General features: G+C 43.3%; 1 protein-coding gene across 23 annotated transcripts in view; it reads right to left on the bottom strand.

Annotated features, from left to right (window-relative positions):
* The window catches only part of ZBTB38 (zinc finger and BTB domain containing 38), an 86,062-nt gene extending 65,439 nt beyond the window's left edge, over positions 1-20,623 (bottom strand). For 5 of the 23 annotated variants that reach the window (XR_013757222.1, XR_013757223.1, XR_013757224.1 and 2 more), the window contains exons 1-3: positions 14,046-15,674; positions 13,109-13,556; positions 879-12,058 (exon numbers count right to left, since the gene is read on the bottom strand). The gene's annotated coding sequence lies outside the window, so the exon portion shown is untranslated. Of the gene's footprint in view, positions 1-216; positions 784-878; positions 12,059-13,108; positions 13,557-14,045; positions 15,675-19,332 lie in introns of those variants that run through there. The other 18 variants (XM_079100367.1, XM_079100364.1, XM_079100365.1 and 15 more) reach the window with 10 other exon arrangements.
* Between the last annotated feature and the right edge of the window lie 489 nt (positions 20,624-21,112).

Here is a 21,112-nt window from a genome sequence, read left to right as displayed (position 1 = left end):
AAGTTTCTCTGAAACCACGACAACCGTCACCCCACCCCCTACTCCCAATTCTTTTGAGCCATGAGAACCTGACCGAGTAGTTCAGCTTCACAATTGGAAGAAAAGTCTTTAACCTTTAAAATATATATAAGGCACCACAACACATATCATCTATAATGGATCCCTAGAAGGCGCGTTCATTCAGGGCCGAAGTCCGGAATGGAATTAAGCACTTACCTACAGCAAAGCAGAAGTTTTAAAGTGGAATCGCGGACAGACTAAAACCTCAGGTGATTTATTGGATACTCTGCAAGGAAGTGTCTAACAGCGGGCGGTGGAGGGGTGGCGACAGAGCCCACCTAACTGCTGCAGGAATAGGAGGCTGAGATTGCAAACCCCTGGGGCAGGGCCCTGCCTTTGCACGTCCCGTTCAATTGCAGGGTCTCCGCGCTGCACAGGAAATCACGTTCCGGGAGGGCCAGGACTGGGGTCCGGTTCCCGATCCCGGGCAGGGTGGGCGCGACAGTCCGCGCAGCTCCGGCGCCCGCTGGACCTGCGCCCACCGTGTCCCCGGTGCGCAGTTCTCCCTCCCGCTGCCCTCTGGCACGCCGCGCAGCTGGGCCACGAGATGCGGCGCAGCTGCCCCGACTCGGGCTGAAGGCCACCCTGCGGGCTCGGGGCGCGGGACCCTGCACCTGCGGGCGCTCGCTCGCTCGCTCCCCGCGGCGGCGCGGCTTCCCGGCGTCCGCCGAGCTCGCAGCCCTGCGGGAGGCTCCCCGGCCGTGCTGCAGGCTCTCTCCGGGAGAGGAGCTGTCCGGCCGGCCGCGCCCGGGGCCCCGCGCCCGCAGGCCGCGCCTCGCCCACCCGGCCCGGCACAACTCCCTGCCGAGGGCACTTACGGGGCTCGGCTCCTCGGCCGCCAGCGCGCTTCCCCCGGGGGTCCATGGCGCTTCCGGACCCGCGAGTCCGGCCGCGGCGCCGCACAGCACCGCCCAGAAAATGGACGCCGGCGGCTGGGCTCCGCCGGCCCGGCCCGCCGGCCCGCCCCCGGCGCGGGGCAGAGGACGCAGCCGCCCGGGAGAGGTCGGCTCGACCCTCAGCCCCGCGGGGACCAGGCCTCGGGAGGCCGGCGGGACCCTGTCCCGGCCCGCAAGGCTCCAGGCCCGACCCAGGGCGGCGTGGAGGCCCGCGAGGCCCCAGGCGCCACCGAGGGGCAGCGGCCTCGGCCTCCTCGCGGAGGACACGATTTGGAACTCGCCAGGACAACCCCGTTAGGGCTCTGGCCACAGAGCCTCGTCACTGTCGGAGCGAGGCCCGGGTCCACAGGAGGGTCCTGGGCACGGGATCCAGACCCTGCACACTGGACAGGCGCGAGATTCAGAAAAAGTCCTGTGCAGCTTTAATTGCGTCAAAATCTCAGGAATAGGGTGTCACCTGTGTTTTCCCAAGCCTGTCAGGGGAGGCCTAGATTGATTTTCCCAACGTTATAAAAACGATTTCACTCCAAAGAAGTGACCCTCTTCCTTAAATAAAGGGCACTGGCTGCCTGCTGGAATCCCCCCCGAGACCCAGGGGCTGCTCACGGAGACACCCTTTTAGCGAGGGCCTGCGGCAAACTGCCTCGTGGAACTAACAGGCCCACGTGCAGACGTGCAGGTGTTTTTTTGTTTTTTAAGCAATCCTTCGTGTTCCTTGTGTTCTGATAGTACTGAGTCTTATTAAGATTCACTCCCAGGCAACAACTTGGAAGCATGAAGGAGAGTCTGCTCTTGGCATGGCCTGCAGCTGCTTTTTAACCTGGAATATACGAGCTTGAAGTTCTGCATCCCCATTCCCAGCCAAGTTTTAATAATGTGATCATTTTGATGATTTAAGTAGATTCTGATATTAACTGCAAAGCCCGTAAAGCACTTTAAATGGTACAGGAAAAATATATTGACTCCATGTCAAATTAAAGAATCATGTCATTTAAAAATAAAGGCAGAGTTTTGAAGGCTGACAGGTTGGGCAACATGCATACACACGTACCCCAGCAGTTCCCGACCTCTTTAACACCAAGCACTCTTTATTCTCTCCCCATAGGTCACATGTTCAGAAAGATCCTACTCCACTAAACAGCATTTATTAAGTAATGATTCATCCTCCCACTTAAAAAAAAAAAATACTGCAATGTTTTTGTACATATAACTGCCAATCAGAGCTTCCACAAAACCTGAGCTAACCTGTTGGTAATAGTGGATTCCAACCTAAAAAACTCATAGTCTAATTGCATGTTTACATGTTTCCATTAAGGTTTTTGGAAACAAACTATTCAAAGACCTGCAAGAGAACTGAGGCTCACAGATTAAGAAGTGGGCTTGGGAAGTACCAGGATGCGGTATCGCTCAGTCGACTTCTCTGCAACTGGAAGGTGGGAGGTGGAAGAATAAGGGCTTCAGATTTGCCTGCCTGGGTATCAGTCCCTATCTTGTTGCTTACCAGACCATTTGAGGCAAGTTACTTAACCTCCCTGGGCTTCAGCTTCCTTTCTGTAAAATGGGGCTAATTTTAATATTTGTGCATATCGGTAGAGCTGAGAACTAAATGAGATAATACTTGTGAAGCATTTGCAAAGTACCTGTCACGTAGCAAGTGCTAATTGCAAACTATTGTGACTGCTATTAGTATTGAAAGTTAATATTCAGTTATTAATTTATTTATTTGGTACTGGGGATTGAACCCAGGACCCTGCACATGCTAAGCACAGGCTTTATCACTGAGCTACATCCCCCAATCCAAGTATTCAGAGTTCTAAATTCCTACCATCCGAGCAGTGAGAATCAGCTACTGTGTGTGAAACAACCTTTATACTCCAGAAATTTTCCATGGGTAATCTGCTAGGGTCACATGGTGAGTGACATAGAGGATTTAAACACAGGTCTGACTCCACAGTCCACTTTCTTGCTTTGCTAACTGTTCCAGGTGGTACCTTGATCAGATGCTGTCAACAGCTTGTTACTGGTGAAATCGGCTCTGGCTTTCCTAAGAGGCTTAGCAAGTGAATAACTCCTTACATACACTTGGAAATTCACAAACAGTGGCATTTCTTTCCAATTGGAGCCAAATGTTTCTCCAGAAGTGAGTAGGTTTCCCCAAATTGTTATTAAAAACTGAAATATAATGGCAACAGTGTTAAACACCGCAGCCTGAAACTTACATAATCTGCCAGGCCTTCAAAATTTTCCATCCTTCCTCATAACCAGTCGCAGAGTTTCTCTTAATTATTCTTCTGGGTATGCGGAATAATCTGGAAATTTCCAGGAACATCCTACCTTGTCATAATTATATCTTTTCTGTAAGGATCTGTTATTTTCAAGATAACTAAACATGGCATATTTTCTATATAATTTTCATTTCAGTACATTTACAAAGAAACAAACAAACAAAAATTCCAAAAGCACTTTCAAGTGCCTCCTCTCTTAAATCTCTACCTGATCTTCATCATCTCTACTACAGTGGGGCTCCCTAACCTTTCCCAGAGGTCTTTTCTAGGAAGCTGCCCTTGTTTTCTACCTCACATCATTTAATTCCCATACAATTTGTATTTTGCTGTTACTGCTTGTTTTTGCTTTCTGACTGCTGCTACTGGACAATTTTACATTGATGGCCGCCTTCTCTTTCTGTGGGGTTTTAGGATCCTAGTTATACACATAAAAAGACCAGAGTGTTGTCTCTGTTAAGCCCACTTGCTTTCTTGGTTTTCCACCTAGATTAGGAACTCATAACTCCTTCTTCCTCCTGTGCTTACAGCTCTGTTAATTGCTGGTTTACTTCCCCGCAGCCTCCCGGGCTCTATCTGGAGACCGCCCCTGCTGTGGCTGCTTATCCCTTTCCCTTTAAGCATTTTAAGGCAGTCTCTTCCATATCATTTTCTCTCATCTCCACCACATTCCTGAAAGACCTCTTGTGTGTGAGGTTGGGTTGACCTCCACCACAGCCTCAGAAGAGGCATTGTTTAGAACTGGGGTGTCAACTTCTGGTGCTGCCTGTGGGAGCCTGGGAGATAACCTAAGTGGTGTGAACTGGGGCCTACAGAATTCCCATCCCACCTAACTAGCAGTAGGAGCTGGGGAGTGGGGGTGCTCACTATCCCGTCTCAGACTAATCTTTGCAAGTGGGAATGCCAGATCCACAAAATATTCCAAATGAAGCAAAAAAAAAAAAAAAAAAAAATTAGGATTTTTTATGTAAGTTCTATGAAATGTCAGCTACTACAAAAAAAAAAAAAAAAAAAAGGGGGTGCCTCAATCTGATCAAGCCTCCAGATGTACCCACCAGTTTATAGGAAATCTCTGCGGCTGAAACATATCAAAAGCACTAGGGTGCAATTGTCTAATTTCTGGTTGGGGGAAACTCTAAGGTCGGAGTGTTTCTTCAATAATTTTTAGAGCAATGGTAAGAATAAAAGAAAAAGAGGGAAACCAGAAGATCAAATGGAATTTAAGAGGGCTGGGGCTGTAGCTCAGTGGCAGAGCGCTTGCCTAGCATGTGTGAGGCTCTGGGTTACATCCTCAACACCACGTAAAAATAAATAAATAAAATAAAGGCATACTGTCCATTTACAACTATAAAAACTTTTAAAAAATGGAATTTAAGAGAACATCAATTGCACTGTATGGACCTTATTTAGAATGTGCCTTGAACTAACAAATTGGTTTTTGTTTTTGTTTTTGTACCAGAGGTTGAAGCCAGGGGCACTTAACCACAAAGCCACATCCCCAGCCAGTTTTATTGTTTATTTTGAGACAGGGTCTCTCTAAATTGCTTCGGGGCTCGCTAAATTGCTAAGGCTGGCTTTGAACCTGTGATCTTCCTGCCTCAGCCTCTCAAGCTGCTGGGATTACAGGTGTGTGCCACCATGCCTGGCCTTTTTTTCTTTTTAATGACCTAATTAGACAAGTTTAAATGCTGACTGTGACAGGTGATGTTATTAAGGAATTATTGTTCTTATTGGTGTGATGTGATAGTGTTCTTTTTATTTTTGAGCAATCCATATTTTTAAATGTATTTTTATGTAGTCCCCACTTTAAAATTTTTAATTTAGACATATTTTAAACTTGAAGAATTACAATAGCGCAAAAACCTCCTGCATATCTTCAACCTAGATCTTTTTCTTCCCATTTGAAAGTCACAGACATCATTCACTTTTATCCCTAAGTATTTTACTATTTCTTTCCTGAGAAAAGAGGTTTTCTCTTTGAACCTGTATCTTTTAGCGAATCATACTTAAATGTTTAGAGACAGAATGATGTGGGGTCTGGGATTTGCTTCAAAATAATATGGGAGGCTGGGCGCAGTGTTGTACACCTATAATCCTAGTGACTTGGGAGGCTGAAGGATTTCAAGTTCGAGGCTAGCCTCAACAACTAAACAAGACCCTAAGCAACTTAGCAAGACCCATCTCTAAATAAATAAATAAATAAAATATAAAAGGTGGGGCTGGAGGTGTAGCTCAGTGGTAAAGTGAACCTGGGTTCAATCTCCAGCACTAAACAAAAACAAAAACAGGAAGGAATTTACATGAAAGAAGCGGGGTGTTTATTAAACTAGTTCTGCTTCTATGTATGTTTAAGATTTTCATAGTAAAGTTTTGAGAGGTTATATTCACAAAAGACTTTAAAATAACATGAAATGCTTACACTATAATATTAAGAGAATAGGAATTTGTCTACAAAATATTGTCTCAACTAATAAAAAAGTCACCATGCACAGATTGCCAAAATGTGAACGTTCCAGTTTATTCACAGTAGGCGTATGTTATTTTTATAATAAGGAAAACAGGTAAATATGGAAAATTTTTTAAATAACAAAGACAAAAAGATAATAAAACTAAAAAAATAGAAAACAAAAACCCTAGCAACTAATTAAGTTAAATATATTTTTACAAGTCAAACCAAACACATATGTGGACTGGATCTGGCCAATGGCTTCCCAGAGCAGCAGATTTTGATTTTAAAAATGGGTCTGCAAACTCCAGCCCTCAGGTCAAATCCAGCCTGCCACTTGTTTTTCTATGGTCCACAAGCTAAGAATGGTTTTTACATTGTTAAATAATTAGGGAAAAAAAAAAAAAAAAAAAAAAAACCTCAAAGGAAGACTATTATATTACATAAAATTCACTTTATATATAATTCAAATTTCCATAAGTGAATTATTATAGAGACATAGCCACAGTCCTATTATTTTATTTAATATTACATATTATTATATTTTGACTCTCATTGATACGAACTTTGTGGGCATTTGCTCTGTCCTTTGTTATATAAACACACGTACAATACCCTCAGTTTTGCCTCAGAACACCGTTAAATAAAATTTGTGGGAGGCCATTGATTTAGAATGAGCTCCTGCTCTGGACCCCAACAGATTCAACTATAATGGAGTCACTCATGCTAAAGTTTCACAACATAAATTGGAAGTAAGTTGTTTATCTGACCTTCTGAGAAATCAGAAGACAAATCCCCAAACAGGCCAGTTTTAGCGGCATGATAAGGAAGTCCCCTCTGCTTTAATCCTTATAAGGAAAATAACCTGAAGTAACCCAGGGTGAACCAATCCGCTTTTTGTTTTATGCTGTTTCCTTGTTCCTGCTCAAGCTACTTATAAACCCCGACTTTTCTGCCAGGCGTAACAGGCGCCTCTCTCTTTTTTATAGATGGGGTGCTGCCTGGTTCACGAATCGCTAGGAAAAGTCAATTCGATCTTTAAACTCAGTTTGTTGAAATTGTGTCTTTTGATAACACAAGGCCTACAATATTCACTCCCTGACCCTTTACAGAGCAAGTCTGCCAGCCCCTGGTTAAGGACTGGGTGACCTAAGAGCAGCTTGGTCTAGCGAAAGAGCGTGCAACTTGGAGAGCGGCCCTAACTCTCCAGAGGACCTCAGGATGGTGCTTCTCTGGCTACTGTCCCCTCAGTGAGAGAACAAAAGGGGTCTGACTGAAGTCTGTGGTTTGAATTCCCCAAAGAGTTGGGCAAGGTGTACAGGGACAAAGGCAACACCAAGTGCTACTGTGCCACCAGGCCTGGCCACCCTGAAGACCAGAGTCCAAGCAATCAGCATATGTGCTGGGGACAGCTCCAGGGACACTCCAACCAGGGCGCGCATGGACTGCTGCTGAGCGAGCAAGGAAGGAAGACGGCAGCTTTGGGGCTCCCAGAACACACCAGCGTGCCTGCTGTGGGCACCACGACGTTGAGGAAAAGAATTCCTCAAGCCTGCAGCTTACAGCAGGTATTTTGGGTAGATCTTCAGTCTGCGCTTTGTAGAAGGCCGAAAGCGGGGCGTGAAAGGTCTGCTCAATTCAAGTTCGATTTAGATCTAGCAGAGCAGCAGGGGGATGGGTGGGGGGCATGGCGCTCTCAGCCTGTGGAATAGGAACCTCGGGACAGAGCTGAAAACCCAGTTAGACTCCGGGATAAATAGCCTTTAAGGGCATCAATCTGCAGGTTCTGCACGCAGGCCACGTGGGACGGTTAAGCAGCAAGGTCAACACTAGGAGGAAGCAGAGAGAAGACCACAGCGCCCAGTCCTCAGAGGCCTGCCTTCAGGGCTCTCCCAAGCCTTGTCTTCCAGTTTCGCCCTCGCCAGCTTCAGGGTGCAGGAAGGCAGCCGTTCCTTTTGCTGCCTCCCGACTGTCCCTTTGTTCCTTCTTCCTTAGCTCCTGCGCCCCGCCTGCCCCCTGGCTGCCCTCTCCAGCCTGCACCCGTGCCCCATTTTGCTGCCCAGATGAACACCCCGTTCTCCCCAGAACCCTGTGCGCTTTAGAGGATCTTCCCTACTAAACGTCCTCCTTTTTCCTTCCTTAGCTCAAGAAACGAGAAAAAAGGGGGGGAAATTACAAGGGCACTGCCCTTCTGGGATTTAACCACATTCTCAGCTGGTGGCTTTTGTTTTCTCGTCTCACTGGCTTGTAAGGCCCTGGGGGCAGGCGCCGTGCGTCATGCTCAGCACTGGGGAAGACGGGCAGCGCTGTGAGGCCTTAATTAGAGCAAGGCCTCAGCCCGGGTAGGAGACTTTAGTATGCAAAAGGAAAAGAAATTTCAAAATATCTATTTGGCAGCCATGGCCACGGGGTAAAGAAGAAGGTGATTTTATTATATAAAGCAATGAAAGCGTCCACCGCCTTTCACGAACCAGAATGAATATTTCTAGTCGTGTTTTTAAAACAAAACGGGACCAGAAAACAAACTCCCTCCAAGAGCTGGTCTCGAACTCTGAGCAGAAATAGCTGCAGAAGCAAGGAAGCCGTTCAAGGTAAAGATGCAAAGTCAGTTGCAAGATCAAAAGAGTAATTTTCCGTTCAAGGAGATGTGTGGGCCATGGGATCACCTAACAAAGACAAGGGATTGGACAAGTGGTTCCTGAATTACCTGCTCCCCAGAAAGCCTACTCCCTTCTGCCGGACAGTGAGCTGGGAGAACCCCACCCCCACCCTGCTTGTCAGCCAGGGAAGTTAAAAAGCAAAAGCATCTTGCCTGCATCACAAATTCAAATTTCTGCATTCAGGGGCTTCTCAACTTAACATCTGCTCATGAATGCAAAAGTGGCAGCCATTATTGAGGTCACCTGGCAAGGCAGGCAGACCAGCTTGGAGAAGGGCAGCTAGACATACGGTGGCTTATTAGGAGCCAAGACATCTTGAGAAAGTGGTGAGAACAAGACACAAGGTCCAAGTGAAGAACTGTCCTTGTCATCAGCTGATCTGCCCCCAACTCGAAGGCTGGACTTCAGGGAATAGTAACAAAGACTACCAAGAAAACTGTATGCTACTCGTTTCTTTCTGCAACAGGGAGGACACATAATTATAACTGTCCATATCGTGCCCCAGCCTTGTGTGGGAACCTGGACAGAGTTCCATAGGCACCACGTCAATATTCCATTCTACTCAGCTTATAGTCGTGCTGTCACATAGTAGATGCTCAACAAATGCCCCAAGAAATGAACAGAATGGTTGAAGTCCTCTCCCCGTAGATAGGCAGCAATATTCTACTACAAAGGACTAGAAGATGCTTATCTGCATTTAGTGGGATGAGTCTCAAAACCAAGTGAAGTACAAGGAGTCAGGCAGGTCATCTCCACCATGTAAGAAAAGTCTGCTATATTATGAATCAATTCTAGAAGTGCTTCTAGAATATCCAGAAGTCTCTGAAGAAACTTATAGTTTGTAACTTGTGGAACAAACTCATCCCTTATTCTCTGACCTTTGTCAGCTGACCCTCTTAAAAGGCATGAAAGAGTATTGGTTCTTAAGAATTTTCTAAGTACTGTTTGCTGTATCTAATAAGAAAACTCACTCTAAGCAGTAAGCCCTTAAAACCAAACAAAACAAAACACCAACAGGCAAAGATGTCTGCCGAGCTGGAGAGTTTTAGTGGAACCTCAAAACAATCTCACGGCTGGGAGGCAGTCTAGGATAGAGACAGCCTATTGGCAAGACAGAACAGACCCTTCCGCCATTTTGCCTTTTAAGAAAATTCAGTGGCTATCTTCGGGCTTTGTGGTGAGTTTAAATTCTGGGGTTCTTATGAAAAACAAAGCAAGACGCTTCCCAGAAATGTCCTTGCTCTAGAGGCCTTTCCTGGTTTGGCATAGGATCGGTGCCAGGGTTCCTCACTGCCCAGGCCTGCACTGCCTTGAGTTTCACGGCAGCTTCGTAGGCAGATTCAGGGTAGTGCCTGGGTCAGAAGCAATGACCCCACTGGCACCTAGCTCTGGGAGTTTGTCAAAACCAGTGCCTGGGCCACTGTCCCACTGAGGGAGAGCTTACCTAAGAGCTCAGATTGGCTCTGAGAGAGCCGTAGGTTCACACAAGAACAGGGAAGTTTGCAGCTTGAGCTTCGGTCCTCCTCTGCCTGGTGAGGCCCCATTAGACCTCCACCCAGCGGGGTCCTCATGCCAGGCAGCTCTCCATTCAAGTGTTCCCGCCCCAGGGAGGCTTTCCTTGTCCACCATTTTCCAGGGGCCATTCTCCCCAGCACATTGCCCTCATTTTTTAATTTCTTATTTTATTTTTCGTTTTTACACTTGTCTTCTTTGATTATTCATTGGCATATTTATTTTCGCCTACTTTTCCCACCTCCTGTCCTGCCATCGTAGAGGCAGGCCCATGAGAAGCAGGCTCTGGCCTGTCTTGCTCATTACTATCTCCAGCTTCTGGAATATGTCTGGTATATAGTAGGTGCTTAGTAAACGTGTTAATTATTTAATTACCAAGAAAGCTGTTTAGAATGGCACTTCCCTTGGAAGGGAGCAGTTGGAATGAGCCGCACGCTACCAGAAACCCAAAGGTTTAGCATGAATTAGTACCAAATAGAAAGCTGCTGGATCTTTTCCTAGACCTTTCTCACGTATCAAGCAGTAAAGACTCTAAGTCACGGTCTGACTCTCAGCCCATATACGGGGGATCTGTAAAAGTGGTTGAAATAGACCAACCTCACTGTAGTAGCAAGAGCTGAAATCCTGTACTCGCACTGAATGAAAGCTTGGAAAAACATTTCCTATTCTCCAAATGGGGTGGGGGGAAGAGTTGGGAATTTTACACTATAAAGCATCCAGGCAGAAAACCACACATTTGCCCATTTCATTCTGGTGAGAACAAAGCCGTTGTCTGCATTCTTCCTGTCCCACCTGCTCTGGCCTGCCCAGTATAAACACCTTAGCCAAGAAGTGTGAATGGGGTTAGCATAGTCTTCCACACAGTGAGGTTTAAAGGGGTAAGTGCTATCTTCAATCAGCAGGAAACATTTTCTGCTAATCTAGGAAATCCAATGATCATTGTAAATGAGTAAGTTTAGAAAAGCTTTGTGCCTTGTAAATATTGCTGTGAAATATGAAGGCAGAGTATTAGGTGAAACACAACAAAGTAATAAATAATAATTATCCTTCCATTCACTGGTCTATTTATTAGAATGACAGTGGTATAATATACTTCCCAACAGGCTTATTTGGCTTTCTGACTCTTTGAATTGTATTTAAAATTTTGGACAAGACCAAGAGCAACCTAAATGAATGATGCCATTAAACAAAAAAAAAAATCATTAGGTATGAAAATCTACAAGATGACGCAACCACCGTCTCTGAGTTAAAAACAAAAGGATCGTCATCTATAAATGTTGAATCTCTCAGGCATTCATTTTATGGTAAAAACAATTACATCGCATCCATCTAATCTTGTAATTAAGATTCAAATGGGTTCAAAATGATTAATTTGTATTGGCCTATCAAAATAGAAGACTTTGTAGTTGTAATCTTCCTGAATAGAAATAGTGTTTTAATTACAAATGCCCGGTTCACTATTTGCTCAAGAACAAATGACAATTAGCCGGATCCTGCTGCAACTGTTAATGCTACCGGTACTAAAATAAATGGCAATACTGAATCAGGTTTCTGACATTTTCTTTCAGGTCCTGATCTGATGGATACTATATTCAAAATGTACTTAGTCATTTTAAGTCACAGGCAAGAAGGAAAATGGCTCCCAAACAGCTTAAAAAAAAAAAAAAAAGATGTTGCAGGAAGGATATTTCATGGGAAGCCCAGAGCACAAAATCAGTCTGAGATGAATCATGTTCTAATGTAATTGAGCCAGAGACAGATTACAAGCAAAATACTTTAGTTGGCCTCCAAACAACACAACAACAACTACCACCCCTCTGTAGCCCACAAGAGGTTCGATTGTACAGATAACGCTTTAGAACATTAGGCAAACTGCAAGAAGAAAGCACCTATTTACACAGATGCCTCTGAGTCTCAACGTTCTTGACGTGGGAGCAAGGTTCAGCCTGGCAGCACCTTCCTCCCAACACACCTCCAAAGACGCTCCATAGAAACTCAACATGCACTTGCCATTGCGGGGGTAGGTTTGGCTTGGGGTCCTTCTCTATTCAGAGCTCCGGGGTCACCAGTGGAGGGATGGGGTAAACAGGAGCATAAGCATTTTCTGATTCTCAGAATTTCTGAAATATCTTTTGTTTCTGAGACGCTGTTGAACTCGTGATAATGAAACTACACCTCTGTGCACAAACCTTGACCTGCATTCTGGAGCACAGTACAAAGGAAACCTTAATTTTGAAAGTATTGAGCACAAAGGAGGAAGAAGAAAGCTGTCACTGTGCAAGCCTTCTCTATATATTTAGAAATATGGTTTAATATGTAAGGCTCGAAGACCGCATTTTTAAAACGTCTAAAATCAGCTCAGGTTCTCTATGAGAGGAAACAACTATACAATTTTCATTAAACATTTGTTTCCTTTTTAAACATATTCTTTTGCATATCTGTTATTGCATTTTTAAATACGATTTGGTTACCAAGGAAACAGGTTCCGGCCCAGTGTTAATTTGAAACTAAAATATATTTGGGAAGTTCAGCTGAAAGGAAAGAGCTCATGAAATTATTTTTTTAAATGCCAAAATTTGGTTCTTACAGAACCACAACTGCATGGTCTGTATTGAACCATTGCAGAGGTTCCATTTCACTTAGTGAAGCTCTATTTCTTCTAAGAGGGCCATCTATATTTAATATTTCCCCTATTAAAGATTGCAACCCCTCATCCCCCTAAATGGTATGTACATATCTAAATAGTGTCTGTGACCTTATATATTATCCAAATTTGGTTTTGGAAGTATATAAGTTTTTATTTTCATCTTTCATAGAACACGTTTAAAGACCGCTTCTTAAAATTTTAATATTTTTAATGTTTCTTATTAAGCTTATTTGCGCTCTTTGAAATCATCTCTAGAAACCCATTTATTTTTAGTTTCAAGCAAAAATGAAGCTGAAGCATCAGACTTTTCAGAAAATTCTTTTGTTGTCTAGAGGCGCCACACCTATGATATAACTGATTTTTTTTTTAAAAAGAATCATCTCACTCTTGTAGCAGAATCATTTTAAGTTTATCAAAGCTTTACATTTATATAGTATCTGAATAGAGAGGCTACCCAGTTTCATACCCTCCCCCCGAAAGACTATAGCTATCTTATTTTTTATTTTAAAAGTCATATTTTAGTGCATATTTAAAGTCATGTTTTAATGCTCTTGCTGCATGGCTCAAAAAAAAAAAATCTAGAAAACATGCAAATTTCAACCTACCTGTGTGTGTCACTTAATGCAGTCCTAGTATGACAAGACACTCAGCCATTTTTATGGAAGGCGATGGAGACCAACTGATTTCTCCGTCTTCTTGCTCACAAGTTTTAAATGCAACTGCCACACACACCAAAAAATCATACGCAGAACAGCTTGAATGTGCTGTGATCACGAGAACCGAATTTATCAACAGGAAAACAGGACCGAAAAGAGAAGTTTCTCATCCCAGGTTTCTCTGAGGCTGCCACCAAGGAGGTGATGTGTTGAATTTTTTTCCCCTTGCTCCTCTGAGAGTTCAAAGCTCGGAGCTGACCACTGCAAAGGCCACTGTCACATTTGCTGAAAATCAAACCACTGATACCAGCACCGAAAATACAAATTTGAGAACCCAAGTTGCTTGCACAGGACGGAGTGCATAAGAGTTAAAAATAGATTCCACCTTGCCTCCTACCTGCACAATAAACATGTAAGTTTCAAGTGTTTAATTTGATACTCACATTAATTAACAATACAACATACATTATTTAAAAGACAGCAAATGCAAGAAGAAAGGGGAGACACCATCTGGTAGCAGAGTTTTGTTGTTGTTTTCGGTTTTAGGGTTTTGTGGGGTTTCTTTGGCTTTGTTTCAAAAAGAAGGGAAAATCGTATTTTGAATGTGATGAAAACATCCAAATGAATCGGAAATGAAAGGTGATGTCGAAATACCTAAGGCTGTAATGAGGCAAAAAACAAGTCTTCGCTACCAGATGATATGGCATACAGAGCATTTACATACTCACATCTGAAATACTAGGCAACGTGTAATGAATTCTATACACAGCATGCACACAGCACAAGCCCGGCTAATCCTGCCTGCCATCTTAGGCTCGCAGAAGCAAGATACGCACTGCATGCAGCACACGAGCACTGGGAAAGGAGGAGGCAAGGGACAGCTCACCTTAAATGCAGTATCTGATTAATGTTGTAAGTGACATTGCATATCAGCCTCAGAGTCTTGGTTCAACTGGGTAGGAGGGAACAAAGAAAAATGTCATCAACTGCTGATGCAAGATGAGCCCAATCACTAAACACTGTTTAGCAAACTCCAAATTCTGCAACCAGACAGTAGAAGGCATTTCATACACTTCAGCAGAGCTGCTGCACAGTGCATGAACCCTTCTGCTTCTGAGAACCAATCCTTTTGCTAAGGAAGAAAATAAGCTGGAACGAATACAGTCATATCCTCTTCTTGAAGAAAGCTTTCAATACAGTATGTATCTGGTCCGGGCTGCATTTTATAGACTGTTAATTTCATAGAATTGCTAACAACAAAAACCCAAACTGTTAAGCTATTGCAAAGCAAAGAATGATTCTGATAAAGGGTAGAGCATTTCTAGACTATTTTTCAAAATCCTAAATGGTGCCGGCAGGCTTGCAGAAGAATGCATGATCAGCTGTCTGTATCCGTTCTATAACCTTTAACCACAAGCAGCGTAAATGTATCCTGCTGAATGTATCTGCAGTACAGAACGGCAGATACCGCTTCAGACTGAATTGTATTGCGATGGGAATGAATTTTCTTAAAATGAGCAGCAGAAAAAAAAATCAGGACAGAAAAATAAATTGATGCTGAGTTCCTTGGGATGTATAGCTGACCATCATGAACAATAAAAGCTATCTTTAGGATACTGACCTAAATATTACTAAGACTTACAGCTGCATACTGTACGTGTTCAGATCATAGAAAATGCAAAATGATTTTCTCCTCCCTCCCCCTTTGAAAGCTAAATTTAAAAGTAACAAGGCATTTATAGGAATACCGAAAGGCTTCAGACGGTACATACTGTAGGAGAAGAAATCGTGTTGTGCTGAGAGGCAATGTTCTTTGTTTTACTTTGAAGCTTATTTTAGCTACGCTTGTACGATGACATTGACATCAGGTCAGGGCCGACGCTGGGTTGCTATCCGTTTTATGAGTGAAATGTTTCCCGAAAATTAAATCTCATCTACTCAAACACCAAATTTCATGTCTTCTTCAATACACCTCCCTACCCCCACTGCTCAAGATTGATGGGACCTGGTTTGGCTGTATGTAATAAATTGGCATCACTTTCTGCAGAGACACCCATATATAATTGTGAAGAATTAATTTTTTAAATAAAAAAACCTGCAAGAATTCTTATGCACATCCTCTTTCATTCCTTCCTATCAACACACACACACACACACACACACACACACACACGCACACACACACATGCACACAAAATTGAAGCTCAAATTGCAATGAAATGTTTAACATGTGGAACAAAAACTATTGAAAGAGCTGCTTATTCAGGATTTTAAAGAAATGCCTAATAAGCAAATACTATTTTGCTACAAAACCAGTGTCACCATGTCCCCAAAGAGGAAAAGAGCGTAGCTTGCTAGAAAAATTTTCTCCAGATTGTGACGGCAGGTAAAAACAACAACAAAAACAAAATAGAAAAGCATTTCATTTACCATGCTATATGAAACAAGAGGTCATTTATTTTAAGGAAACAGAACATGTTCTTTCCACTGTTTCTTTAGCTACAAAGGAGCCATACCACCCCCACCCTTAGAACCTGGATATAAGCCAACATTTTTGTAAAATGCTATGAAATGGATTTTGAATATGGAATATTTACATTTTTCATCTTCTTATCTCCCCCAAAGTCATTAATTGCCTATTGCATCACTGCATATGCTAATGTTAATTAATTTGAACACATGCAAAAATGAATTAGTATTTTCTGATGTTGCTCGTCTTCCAGCGCCTCTCTCTTCTATAAGAAATGGCTGAAAATAACCAGGTGAACCAAACATTCAAGTTCCCCAGAATTTCTTAAAGGAGAGAATGCATTTGAACATCTCAACGTAGGTACTAGGTTTCACAACAGGATCTTTTGTTTCTAGCTCACTTCCTATCTCCTTCCCCAGAACAGAAGTGATTTTTAGCTGAATGTGTGGAAAGTACCCTGCCCACCGCTAGCCCCTACGCTTTAGTCTCTGCGTTGGGTGATTCTGGTGGTGGGTCATACCTGGGCTCCAGCAAGTCCTCTTCTCCTTGGAACACATCTCTCTCACAACTACTCCAGAAATAAATGTGGCTCTAACGAAAACAGTAGCTCCTGATCTAACACCAATGGGGGAGCCATCTTCCCCACCCCCACCTCAGAGCGCTGTGAGCTCTGGCTAACATTGACAGCGACAGAAAATTAGAATGGAGTGTCCTTAGGCCAATTCCTCCTTTACCATGGGGGTCGAGAATTAAGACAGACTATCACACTGAGTTACAAGCCACCCATTTAATAGACAGCCATCTATAAAGCAGGGTCCTTCCAGTGGGGTTGGAGGAGGTTGGCAAACACCTAGGTATTTGTCACTCAGTGTCAGTTGAGAGAGTCCCCATTAAGGACATTCGAAAGCTAGACATTCATGTTAAACATTCACGAATTATTATTATGTAGGCCAAATATTCACAATTAAGGAATCTGACCACATTGGTCTAAGTCGCTGCTTCCTCTGTCTGGGATAATAAATGACAGTGACAAGGACAGTAATCCATATCAGGCTCCCTGGAGATGGGAGAATGGTGTTCTGTGCTTTTATAGGGGAGGGTGGTCTGGTCCCCTACTGGCACTTGTAGATGCCAGGGCAAGCCATTTCCAAACCTCCCATGGGGTTCCCTATCGACCCTCCATCAAAACGAGCTGAAAAGCCAGGTGATGTTCCAAAACACTCAAGGAGCATACATGGTATGTTTACCAAACCTGCTTGGGTTAAACAAACTTGAGCTATGGCTGAACATATTCACAGGGATGAGCTTGCTTAGGCAGACATTCTCGTCTAGTAAATCCTGTTTTGTACTAAAAAAAAAAAAAAAAAAAAAAAGCTCACAGCTAAATTACTTCAGCTTTGTCATGATTACAAGTGGCAAAGCTATGCATTCACTTATGATTTTTGAAAATTGCGTGCACCTCATTAACCTCCTGGGGCATACGCACAGTCGTTAAAAGACAAATCCCTTTTCCCCAGTGAACAGTTGAGCCTGCTTCTGCCACTTTGACAAGTCAGGCACGAGGTATCCAAAATAATCTGGCAAGAGCAAGCTGGAGGACAGAGCTAGCTAGCAGCCAGGGCGAGTCTTTCACTTTGATTAACGTTCTTACTTGCTCTCCGTCTACTTGTTCTGCATGCCGAGCTAATTTTATTTTCGCTCCTGTGGGTTAAAGTTAAATTACATGGCTTATGCAAAGTACATAATTCAAGTATGAACACAGCTTGACTCTCTATGTTTTTAAAAAAACATAAAGTCAGGGCATTGAGTCCCAGAGGAATCCTTGGTTTATAAACATTTGGATTGGTTTGCACATTTCTTTACGCCATTCACTACATTAAAAATTACAGCTGGTTTCCTTTTACACCTAGTATAGTTGGTCAACTTGTGGGTGAAATTGTTATCACGTTAGGCTATTCTAATTGGAATGTAAAAATTAAATATTCACCAGATAAAACACTTTCATTTAAATTCTTCGGATTTAAAAAGCTTAGATTTTTTTTTTTTTTTAATGAGGTTGGTTATTACATCTGTCTATTGCTGTATTCATCCCTGGAAACAATTTGATGACTTAATTTATTAATAACTGAAATGACTTTGGGTGACATTTTAGCTGAAATTTTTGGGAAAGTCCAATCCTACTTTGAACATCTCTGTCTTGCCTAGAGATCTGGGTAGGAACTTCTGCTTTCTGTTGATTAGAGCTGAAAATCTGTAATAGCTATCAATTATGGGGACTCTACAATATTTAAGCTTATTAATTATTTTATTAATTATTCTGTTTAATTCTAATGCAGTAATCCTGGCAAAGTGGGTATTATTTAGTTTTAATAAAGATTACTAGTCACACAGTAAATAGCAGAACTGGGATTCAAATCTAAATCTAATGGACTGCAAGGTTTGTCTTTCCACCGATTGTGGAGGATAAGACTTCCTCCTTCCACTTCTAACATCAGTACTTTTTTATTTGCAGACACCTGGTGGAGGGTCCCCTAGCTCCTGGAAGTTAACAGCTACTCTTGTTTAGATGAACCAGTGTCTACTTTCCAGGCCCCAGGAATTGTGAGTATCCAGGATACCACCAACTGGAGACAGGCTGGACCCAGCAGGTGGAAGAGACAGCAAAAAATAGGAGGAATCAACAAATTTGGAGAAGTTAAGGGTAGAAAGCAGACCTAACAATTTGGGAGGAAGATTTATCATAATTTGGGAAATGTTTTTGTGGAATGTAAGTGGAAGAATATATACATATTTCCATGTGAGCCAAGATCTCACCTAGTAAAGTCCAGTTTTTTCCATATTACAGATGAGGAAACTGAGGCTGAGAGAGGGATCTGGTGATTTGCCCAAGATCACACCCCTTACTAAGTGAGTTTAGCCACTCATTGTATTAAGAATTGTGACTAGTTTTCCTTTTACACCTAATATATTCAGCAGTTGTAAATTTTTTATCAAGTTCTTTGATTATTCTAATCTAAATTATAATTAAAGAAAAATCAGTGTAACAATCAAGACTGACTTGGTTTTGATTCACAAACAGTATTTTTCTCCTGTACAGATAATCTAAGGAGGTATTACGAGTTCCTTCCCCCAACATATTTTAAAAATGGCCTTTTAATTTTTTGATTAATTAATTGATTTTTCTGTGCTGGGGATCAAACCCAGGTCCTTGCACATATAAGGCAAGCATTCCACTCCTGAGCCACCCCAAAAAGAACTTTTAAAAAGCCTAACTTTGGGGTAATAGATTTTCCTCTGCCAAATTTAGTGTTTTCCATGCGTCATTTTAATGAATGAGTCTATATGTTAAAATCTCTTCATTTTATCCTAAGGTCCCTTGCAGCTCTGTAAATTTGCTATTCTAAAAAAATGCAGCCCAGATTGCCTTCTTAGGTTGGACAGGCCAAGTGCTGGACTCCAAGTCTCCTGCCTCCTGGTGTTTGTGACCAGATGACTGTGTCACTTCATTGGCAGTAATCTTATATGGCAGCCAGATGGCTCTCAAAGGGGGCTTTCTAATCAATCAGCTCCACCCTGCCTGGCAATAGGAGAGGATTATCCTGCTCAGTGCTCGTGGTGATAGAAGAGAGCTGGTGAGTGGTCATGTCTGAGAAGTCCAAGCTCCAGGAAGCTGCCACCCATTCTTAGACATCGGCTTTCTCACCTCCATCCATTAGATCCATGAAAGGTGTGGGAAAAGATGTCAAGGCTTGGGCGGCAAGCCTTGGGGACCCACTGAGATTCACGCTCCAGGAAAGAGCTGGAAGAAGTAAGGAAATGTGAACTATGTGGTTTTCAACACAGAAAAGTGATAAATGACAGAGCTTCAAGGGAGGCTGTGGTGGACAACCACCCTAACCCCACTCAGATCCTCTTGCGGGACTATCCGCAGCAGGTGTCCCCACCACTGTGGATACCGCTACCTCAGCTTGAGAAAGAAATGAAAGAGTGCCTGCTTTCGTTTCTCGGTGGCACTAAAATGACCTTCAGTGCCCGTGGAGATGGATAGCTTCCCTACGCCCCTACCCACGTGCTCACCAGCTGCTTTGACTGCTAACCCGTCACCAAATGGAGAGCAACTAAACAACAGGGTCGTTTAGATCCTGAATTGGCAAAATACACATTCAGCAGAAAGTTGAGATTTTTTCTTTCTAGAAAGGCTGATAACTGCATTGAAAAAGGAAGTTAGGCATCTAAATGAAGGGGGTGAAGGAAGAATTTGTACAGATCCATAAATCCACCTCACATAAGAACCTAATCCTCTTCTTGTGTTCTTCTTCACCTTGGGCCACAAATATTCCCCAATTCAACATGGGAACAAACTTACTGGTTTTCTCTTCTGGGAGATAAATGACTTTGCAGCTCAGAAGAGCCACAAGCACGCTCGTCTTCTCAGCCAGAGCAGCTTAACAAACCTCAGTGAGCTCTCCACTTCCTTTGGACTCAAGATAAAAGCACAATATGTTTTGTTGTATTGAATTATCTCCCTTTCCTCGAGTCTCTGCTTTCCTCCTGGGACATCTTCCGTCCGCCGTGGCACTGGAGTCTTGAGCAACGGCAGGCCTCACTGGCGGAAGCTCTTGCCTCTCCCCTACCAGTCGCATCTTCAGCTCTGGGTTTTGAAGCCACCTCCTAAAACTGGAGAACTTGCTGGGTGAGTTAAGGAATGGCCCTGGGGCTCAAAACCCCCGCTAGAAGTCTTTCCAGGACTTCACTGCTTGTTTATCAAGGGGAGCCACAACCGACTGGCAGGCAGGGCCCGGTGCTTTGTGTAAACCTGTCCTTCCTGGAACAGGGAATGGGGAGCCGGAAATAAAAGTGGCCTGACAACACCACCACGGCCTCTAAAAACGTGCCTCAGCATTTCCTCGGGCCCTTGGTGGCAGAGTGTGTTTTCTAGTATTATAGGATGGGGACAATGCTTTAGAGAACACCATCTATGCCCTTTTAAATTATTTTTGCAGTACTGGGGATTGAAACCAGGGGTGCTCTACCATGGAGCCTCATCCCCAGCCCTTTTTTATTTTTATTTTGAGACAGTGGTCTCACTAAGTTGCTTAGGGCCTCAATAAGTTGCTGAGGCTGGCTTTGAACTTGGGATCCTCCCGCCTCAGTTTCCTGAGCCGCTGGGATTGCAGGTGTACACCACCACACCTGGCTGCCATTTTCATTTTTAATTTTGACACAGGGGTCTCACTAAGTTGCCCAGGCTGACCTCAAATTTTGATCCTCCTGCCTCACCCTCCTGAGTAGCTCGTATTACAGTTACCTGGCTATTACCCCCTCCCTCCCTTTTTTTGAGTGAGATGAGAATCAAGTTCAAAGACAGTAAACGTCACACCTGAAGACCCCAGCAACCCGGATAGAAGCATTACTCCTTAAATTTTAGTATTCTGCTCTTTGTAATTTCATACACAGTCTCAATTAAAAAAAAAATTCCAAAC

The sequence above is a fragment of the Sciurus vulgaris genome (assembly GCF_902686455.1).
Source record: "Sciurus vulgaris genome assembly, chromosome: 10".
Taxonomy (NCBI): Eukaryota; Metazoa; Chordata; class Mammalia; order Rodentia; family Sciuridae; genus Sciurus; species Sciurus vulgaris.
This window is presented reverse-complemented; position numbering and strand designations above follow the sequence as displayed.